This window comes from Triticum aestivum, chromosome 7B (assembly GCF_018294505.1).
Source record: "Triticum aestivum cultivar Chinese Spring chromosome 7B, IWGSC CS RefSeq v2.1, whole genome shotgun sequence".
NCBI classification, from domain to species: Eukaryota; Viridiplantae; Streptophyta; class Magnoliopsida; order Poales; family Poaceae; genus Triticum; species Triticum aestivum.
This window is the reverse complement of record NC_057813.1, coordinates 378,630,562-378,637,820: the sequence shown is the minus strand read 5'-3', so window position 1 is coordinate 378,637,820 and position 7,259 is coordinate 378,630,562. Positions and strand designations below refer to the sequence as shown.

At 44.1% G+C, this 7,259-nt stretch overlaps 1 pseudogene; it reads right to left on the bottom strand.

The window, feature by feature from the left end:
- Positions 1-3,759: 3,759 nt before the first annotated feature.
- Positions 3,760-6,130, bottom strand: LOC123157972 (pheophorbide a oxygenase, chloroplastic-like; annotated as a pseudogene).
- Between the last annotated feature and the right edge of the window lie 1,129 nt (positions 6,131-7,259).

The window sequence follows — 7,259 nt, the reverse complement described above, 5'->3', positions numbered from 1 at the left end:
AGCATAACAGGCGTATTAGGATTTGGAATGGCTGCTATCGATGCCCATTTTGCAACCACAAGCTTCATGACGCCTATCTAAGTGTTCTGGCGCATGCAAGAGGACGGGCCGTTGGCTCCTACAAGAAGAAGTATTCTCGCGGGGTGGTGCACAACGCGTACGCTGAGTACCTAGAGAAGCTTTAGGATTGTGCCGGCATGTGAGATGAGATGTGGGATCGAACTATGTACGCTTGAGTATGCTTAATGACAGCTGAACTATGTACTTATGGTTGAACTATGCTTGTGTACGTGTACGCTTATTATCTATGTCTGGGTATGTTTAATCTATGTTTACTTATGTCTAACCCTGGGATATGGATGCAATCAGTTCGGTTGATGGAATCTACCTCTGTCTTGGTTTATTGGTCCCCTTTGTAATTTGTGTTAAATTTTGACCAAAGGTTTAGCTAACAAAATGTTAGTGCAGGTCAACAAAAATTATATCGTTGGATGCGTATTTGAGCATAGAGTTCAATGATATAATTTTTGGTGACATGCATAAACATTTCTTAGTTAAATATTTGGTCAAAATTTGGTAAAAATTACAAAGGGGGCCAATAAACCAAGATGGAGGTAGTACGTCAATCACACACGGTTCCAAAAATTGGAACCATGTGCAATGACTTTCATTTTTCCCGTTGCATCAATCACACACGGTTGGCTCTAGCAAACCGTCGCCTCCGAAATTCTTTGTGGGATAGAAAACCCTCACCACCCAATTCAAAAAATAAAAAAGAAAACCCTCACCATCCCCACGTCACAAAAACCCTCACGCCGCTCGCCACCCCCTCTGGTCCCCATTCACACATGCACAAGCTCCTCCGCGTCTATGCATGGCACCGCCTATCACGGCGGTAACCACTTAGCTTGACGCATGCCTCTGCCGCCAGGCTGCCGGCAAAGCCCACCGCATTTCGCCACTTCCGCTTGCCGCCGCCTATCGCCATCGACTTTCTCGATGCTGCTCGTGGTCGACCCAGCTCCGCTCGGTTGGGGAATCTGCCATACTGAGGGTTCTTTCTCATGGACAATAAGGTAACTAATTTAATGAGATATTATCTCATCTTTTATCCCATTCCATATGCCTCCTTTAATGACCCAGCCGAAATCGTTGTGAATTCATTTTTATTCAAGCTGATTTGAGGGTTTTCTTCCATTCATAGAGTGTACAATGCACGGATACATCAGGACTTTGCGGCCTCCGCCAGACATTCCATCTCACCGTACCAGATGACTTGAGGATGCGCGTTATGTTCAATATCACCCTAAATCGGTTGGCATGGCCTACTTTCCTGAACATATTCTAAATATTGCTACATTTGGATAAATGGTGCCACATGCACCATATACGTCAAAGGGGATCCCCCTCTTCTTTCTATATTAGGCAAATTAATGATGTATTGTTCTTTCAGTTACTCTCATATTTCCATGACATCATGCTTACCCTATCTGTTTAATTATAGATTTTGATCCTTCGATTTCAACTTCTATACAGTTCTTTCAATTTGGGCCCATATTTGCATATTACAATATTTTCTTTAACAATCCTACCATTTTCTGCAACGCATCCCTTGCTATGCAATAGAATCTATATTGCACAATCTTTCCCTTTACATAAATCAAGATTGCATGGATGTCATACTGAACACAAACCATGGATTTACAATCGTTGCTACTATAAGACTTGATGAACGTGGTGACTCCTATTTTGGCACTGGCCTTTGGAAAGAAATTTCTAAATTTTATGTACTGAAAGCTGGCACTATAATTGCACTGCACATAAACACTACAAGAAATATGTCAACTTGTGACCTTGACTATTGGTCACTGAAAGGTCATTGTTTTTCATTTACAACCTTTTTATGACCAAAAACAGAAGGTCAAAAGCTGGCAGTCGTAAACTGAAATTAACGACCTTCTTTGTGAGAAGGTCGTAGACGTTTACGACCAAAACAAAAGGTCGTTGAACCCATGACCTTTTGTTTTGGCCACTGGTTGTCTGCCTAGGCCACGTCAGATCCGACGTGGCAATCCGACGTGGCAAAATTAAGACCAATTGAAAAGGTCATTACTTAGAATTAGCCTGGTCCATTTCGGTGCTTTAGTTGGGCCGAGCCCATTAATTCAGCCCATTTGTTGTTGTTGTTTTCTTTCAATTTGAGTAAGCTACATGGGCCAGGCCCTATAATTCGGCCTTTTTATTTTTGGGTTGTGGCCCTTTTTTCTTTCCTCAAATGGGTCCCAATTGTCAGGTTCTGATAAGTGGGTCCCAAATGTCCGATTCTGGTTTCTGGGTCCTTGTTGTCATGGTCATGTTCCTCAGATTTCAATATGCCAATAATTAAATAGCCAATATTTAAATCAAATTAGACAGAAAACAAGTGTAATACTTCAAATAACAAGAAGCAACAATCTGCTACATCAACACACATACAATGCTCTACAGGTGTACAATATGTCATATGAGCCAAGTTCGTGCTTCAATTTGTTCCAATACGATCAGCATCAATGGCTTCATTACTCCTTGAACTAGCTCCAATGAGCTTGAACTATGCTTCTTCCGACTTCTTCGTCTTGATGCTTGCGACGAAACATGAAACGCCAGCATCTGCACATTATAGAACAAAATGGTTAGGTACAAAATAAAAGCAAATCTAACAGCATATACAAAATAATGAAGGCCAATCTGTGTGCATATATACTAGCATAACACATAAACCCATCCAAATCTGAATTAACATTGGCATCAAATCATCACAAACACTGAATTAACATGCACAAAAGGAAAGAGCTAATACAGGACATGTATATGGGTATCAAAACAAACAAGAAAGAAACTACAATCTATTCTAAGTACTTCAGGTTTGAGCCATTTTCGATACTACAATCAATACATAACAGCCAACATTTCAATCCATGGACACCACATGACAGAAAAGGTACTAAGGTACTTGCTACTTAAAACCACAGCAAGTTACAGAGCACATGCAGGCCAACAATAAATTGGTACCAAATCCAAAAATCACAGTACGAAATGAAGTTAATGAGAAATTTTAGAATCAATTTAACAACTGATAGTAATGTTTGCATTCGACACATCCAGAACTAAAATTATACATACACGCCCAAATTCCTATGGCCAATGCCTCAGTACAGTAAACACTAAGCATGGTACATAGTAAAGGTTTGTAACAACCAAAACTGAAAGCATTCACGCCATCAAGCATATCTACAATGATGCAGCACACAAGAAAGAGAGATACACAACGGGGTAGCAACGACATAAAGATAATCGCTTAACAAATAGCACGAACATGAATAAATCACATAACTAAGTACAACCAAGTATCTTCTCTCAAAAGTATCCCAGCTGAGAGTGAACATGTATTCGACATTTCTATCATTTCGATACATGCACGACAAAGAGTGGCGCTCTGTTCTTACCATGGCACAAGCAAGAGATGACCCCAGATGATGCACTGCTTCTCCAGGTCGCACTCAAGGCTCAACCAACTCCGCAGTATGGACGATGCCCCCTCCTTGCTCCGTCCAGACGACAGGGTGCAGACTCGGAAGCCCTGCACATTGCAACTTGTGTCAATGCAGCAGCAATACAAGGAACTGATATCAAGCATATCACAAATTGAGAGAAAGTTGTATTCCAGGAGCTGACCTTCCAAGGGAGCATCATGGTGTGTCGTGATGCCTTCATCTTGAATCACAGGTCGGGTTCTGGGCTGCTGCTTTGCTTCCCCATATAGCACACCAGGTTCTCCTAAGATAGCGAATTGAAAACACAAAATGTTGATTAGGGAGTTGGTACATAAGAAAAGGAATTCATGCACGAATGGCATATACAACTAAAAAAAGCAGGCATCACATATTATTAGAATTGCATATTAGATGGCTGAAAGGTAAGTGTTTCTTCATATAAAGTAACTATAATTAGCACCCAATTGCTAGATAGCATATGGTGGAGAAACTAGTTTCAGCTTATCCAGAAATATCAATGTTGTGCACACCAGGATAAAATCAAAGAACCAGAACAAGACACTTGGAGCAAGCAACTGATGTAGTAACAAGCTTTGATGGTGCTAAATGCAACAGGTTTGCATAACCTGATTCAAAAGGCTAGGAACAAAAGGGGGGGAGTCGGTCGTATCTCACAACAAGGTTGGAAGGTTGTCCTTTAAGAGGTGAACGATGGCGAGCTCATCGATCTACAGCTTCTATGGCATGGCGACGACATAGACGTGCCACCGTGGGTTGGTGCCCACGAAGAAGCCCACGATGAATGCCACAACAAGGGATCCACCAGCGGACGCCATAGGCCACAGTGTGGACTGTGGAGAGAGGGTCTAGGTCGGCTGCTGGTCTGCACGCAACTGTGAGGAGGAGCATAATCAATGAGAAACATGGCAAAATTGATGAAGAATAGAAAGCTTTAGGCTAAAGACAACATTTACAAAGGCACTGAATATGAAATCTTCTTCAATAGGACATAGCACAGATAGCTTAGTGGACGAGGATATAAAAAAATAGACTGATATGTTTTAGGACAAACAACCACAACCTGAAATAAGCCTGCAAAAGACAACACGTACACTTGGATTTACGTGTACACATGTATGTACAAATGCAGATCCAGTTAAAACAGTGTACAAGAGTTGATGATCCTAAGATCCTACCTACCCAGCACTCGAATGCAAAACTTTTAGTAGTAACCACTAAATATACATGTTACGAGGGGTGATAAACAATTGCACAGCAGAAGCATCATCCTCCATGTTTCCATAAAAAATTCTTCCCCTAGATTAACTACTGACAACAGGAAATAGGGGAGTTGACGATCCTATTATCCTACAGACCCAACACTCAGATGCATAACTAACAGTCACACGACGTTCAGAGGGGGTGATGCTACCAGCCGCGAAGGGAACATAACTTGACCCCTGGGTAATCAATTATAATTCTAGTAATAAAACATTGCTAAATAACAAAGCAACATCAGCTGATGGTACCTTGCAATGCTCTATAAGCATATGTTCCTTGTTCTAGCACTCAAAACAATAATACAAAGCAGGTCAAGCAAGCTGAAACTTTGATTAGGTGATGTAGCAATGTTCCCAGCATGAATTCAGCATTTTATTGATGTGTATCCCTTGGATAACTTATCGTACAATGGATAGAAATGTCTCTTGGCAAGCAAGATTTTCGTACAATGGATAGAAATGACAGTAATCATCTTCTTCTATCAGAGGAAACCTTGTATAGCAAACAAGTAAACTCATTCTCAAATATCTGCATAGCATTTACCTTGTAGTGAGCAAATTCTATATGCGAGGGATCAGAGACGTTCTCCATCAACGTGTCATACCCATAGAAGAAGTCCCTCTCGATCGTCACGGTGGAGAAGGTCGGGTCATTGAACTCCTTCGGCAGCCTGAAACCAAGCGAAACAAAATGATGAAGTTTCCTGTTTACTGAATTTTCCAGTGAAGAAGTCCCACAGCGTAGCTGCAGAGTTGACGCACATACATTGGAGACTTGGTGGCCTTGGCCTTGTCCCAGCCCTTCTCGTCAGGCCAGACGAAGAGCAGCCCCTGGGAGAGGAGCGTGGGGAACTTGGTGGCGCAGGCCCTGGGCGAGCGCAGCGCCCAGGCCTAGGGGCCCTCAGGCGCGGCCTATGGGATCCTGGTGCAGGCGTCGGAGCCGTCGAAGGACCAGCCGTGGTAGTAGCACTACAGACCGCCCGTCTCATCGATCCGCCCCTCCTACGCGCGCGCACGCACGCAGCACCCACTCATCAGTAATACAGGATTTGGCTCTTGAAACAAACAGAGGCGAGGGAGAGGAGATGAGATGAGAGGTACCGGGAGCAGGGCGAGGCGGTGCGGGCAGCGGTCATCGAGCGTGACCCACTCGCCGGAGTTGGGGTCGTTCCAGATGACGAGGTCACGGTTGAGGAGCTGGAACGGGGTGGGCACGCGCGGGTCCAGGTCCTCCACGAGCGAGATCGGGTACCATCGTCCTGCTTTGCGCCTTGGTGTGAGGCGTCTGCCCCTCCGCCAGGTCCTCCACCTCAACATCGTACCGCAGCACCGCAAAGCACTCGAGCTGCTCCTCAAGGAAGAGCGCATAAGTGCGCACCCACGCGGAGCAGTCCCAGGCCAGGTGGCCAGAATCATCCTTGAAGTTGGACATCTGCAGCGCGTGGCCCCAGCGCCACCCGTGGCTCAGTAGCTCCTCCCTGAACGTGTCATCGTCGCCCTCCCGTGGCTCAGTCCGGAGATGAGGTTGGGGCAGAGTCGAAGTCGACCGCGGAGGGCGACCTGCGGCGCGGGGGAGTGAAAGGCGAGGGTGGGGCTTGAGGTGGAGGCCGCGCAGAGGCGGGCGAGGAGGACGGGGTGCGCGCTGAGGCGGACGACGGCGGATCGACATCTGAGGGAGGGAGAGTGTGGCTTGGAGACGGGGATCGGTGGCGACGGAGAGAAGAGGAGTGCGATGGGCGTTAGGGTTTGGGTAGGTGGCTGCGGCTCGGGTTTGGGTAGGTGGCTGCGGGTGGGTTTTCTTTTTCATTTTCATTTTTTTATTTTTTGTAGATGGAAGGATGGATGGATGTGGGATGAGGAGATGGATGGATGGGCACCATGTCATCAATCCATGTGACAATGAATTCCACCAATGAGAATAGAGCACATATAATTGTGTTTTCGTTTTTGTTTTTCTTCTACTTTTTCACATGAAAAATTTAAAATAATGATCTCATATTATGCACAAGGGTGCATATTGGAATGACAAACAATGTTGCCTAAGGAAGTTTTCATTTTCTTTGGATGAAAATTTCATTTTCCATTTTTCGAGTGCCCAAAATGTGTTTTTTTGTGAAGGACCTACCATATATTTGTTGCAAAATTGTACCAAATCAATTTTATAAAATACTAGGACATATTTAATGCACACTTGACCAAATGGTTGGGTGTCAAAAGTTTTGATTCACCTCTCGTGAGAAAGACAAATTTCTGCCGATTCAGCTGGAAGCGGGTCAAATTTGAACTGTAGCTACCTCGTAGTTTGCTCTTAATTTTTTTTTCAAAAATCATTTATAGGTACATAAGTATCTATTTAATCAGAGAAACACAAAAAAAATCCAAGATTCAACCACTAGCTAGGAACGGTCATTCCTGTCGTTTTCACCGCATCTTGAAACGGGCATAA